The sequence below is a fragment of the Podarcis muralis genome, chromosome 6 (genome assembly GCF_964188315.1).
Source record: "Podarcis muralis chromosome 6, rPodMur119.hap1.1, whole genome shotgun sequence".
Lineage (NCBI taxonomy): Eukaryota > Metazoa > Chordata > Lepidosauria > Squamata > Lacertidae > Podarcis > Podarcis muralis.
The window spans coordinates 63,069,614-63,071,378 of NC_135660.1; the positions used below are offsets into that span (position 1 = coordinate 63,069,614).

A 1,765-nucleotide genomic window follows, 5' to 3' on the forward strand; every position below is an offset into this window, starting at 1 on the left:
CTTATTCGATAAAGATTTTCATTAGCAGCCAGCCCACTGTCTGCCCCGTTTGTTTCCTCCATGTTACGGCTTTTATTTGGAAAAAGCATGCTGGAACAGAGGTAGCCACTCATTTTAGGGCTGTATCTGATTGAGGCTATTGTAATAAGCTGCTAATGCTTGTCCTGGGACAATTGAAAGGGTGGAGCCGGAGAGGGCAGGAGGCAAGGTCGGAGGTTGGCTTCCTGAGTAGGATGGAGAATGCAGCAGTTTCAGACTGGAAGTGGCCTTGACACGCAGCACTCAGTCTCCACAGAGCATTACGAGGGGGGATGGAAGGGTGCCCTCTATCCAACATTAGTCATTGTCAAGTTGTCTGCCTTAGTCTTCATGTCAATATGACATTTTTTTAAAAGAAAAAGAGAAACAAAGGACAAGGAGCTCCTTCTCAGGGTATTTGAACAAGTTTCCATCAAAAACTCTTCCTCCAGACCAGTGCTGGATTTACGTATAAGCTAAACAAGCTATAGCTTAGGGCCCCACTCTCTTGGGGCCCCGAAAAAATTTAAAGGAAAACTTAAAATTTAAAGGGGGAAAAAACACTGGATGTACATTTCCAAAATATAAGACAAAAAACACATTAAAAAAAACCTGCATACAGCAACAGTGTTTTGTGTTGTGTTGTGTAGGCTCCTATTTGTTATGTGCAAATGTCTTTGGAGACCTATTAGGTCCATCAATTACCATATAGCATATATTCAATACAAAAAACAGCGACAATGTGTTGTTGACAAAGGACAGCTGGACATATAAAGGGCCCCATTACCTTCGGTAGCTTAGGGCCTCATCAAACTAAATCCAGCCCTGCTCCAGACAGTTAGTCAGGCCTAAAATCTGTCAACATCAAAAGCTCAGCTAAGGCTTTCTGGTCTGGTCCTGAGCAGGATGGCTCCTGGAAAGAAAGGTGGTGAAAAGAAGGACGATCAGCCATCAGAGAGGTGGTTACTTGGGGATATACTATAAACATTCACAAACAGATCCATGGCATGGGCTTCAAGAAGTGGGCTCCTGGAGCTCTCAAGGAGATCCATAAATTTGCAATGAAGGAGATGGGGACTCCTGATGTACGCATTGACACCCGCTTGAACAAGGCTATCTGGGCAAAAGGAGTAAGGAATGTTCCTTACCGTATCCGTGTGTGTTTATCCAGAAAACGCAATGAAGACGAGAATTTGCCTAATAAACTGTATACACTGGTCACATATGTGCCAGTTACCACTTTCAAAAGCCTACAGACTGTTAATGTGGATGAAAACTAATCTTTCATTACAATAAAAATGTTATGACATTTTTTTAAAAAAGCTCAGCTAAGTTGCAGCTAACGTGCTAAAAGCAAAGGGGCTTGGTCCTCAATATGATCTTTATTTTAGATCTTTGGAGTCAATGGAGCCACTTGGTGAATGGAAGGAGTATCCATTCACAGAAGGAGAGTTACACTCCTGAAAGAGGTATTTCCAGGAGTGTAAATCTTCTTCCATGAATGGAAGCTCCACACCATTGTATCCCTGCCCTTTGTTCTGGGGTGTACCTGCCGGCATTTGATGGAGGGAAAAGTAAGTACATGCTTGTTAGATACAGTATGATTGCATATAACCATCAGCCAAAATCTTCATGAATGCACAATAAAAAGGACATTGGGGTGTGGGTGTGGGTGGGTGTGTAAAAACTATCTATAAGCCTCCTTTGGATAAAAGTCTGAGCTGATTTGCTCCAATAGCTTTTGCCC

General features: G+C 42.6%; 1 pseudogene; it reads left to right on the forward strand.

The window, feature by feature from the left end:
• The first annotated feature begins 915 nt into the window (after nucleotides 1–915).
• LOC114596713 (large ribosomal subunit protein eL31 pseudogene) lies at nucleotides 916–1,329 on the forward strand (annotated as a pseudogene).
• The last annotated feature ends 436 nt before the right edge of the window (nucleotides 1,330–1,765 follow it).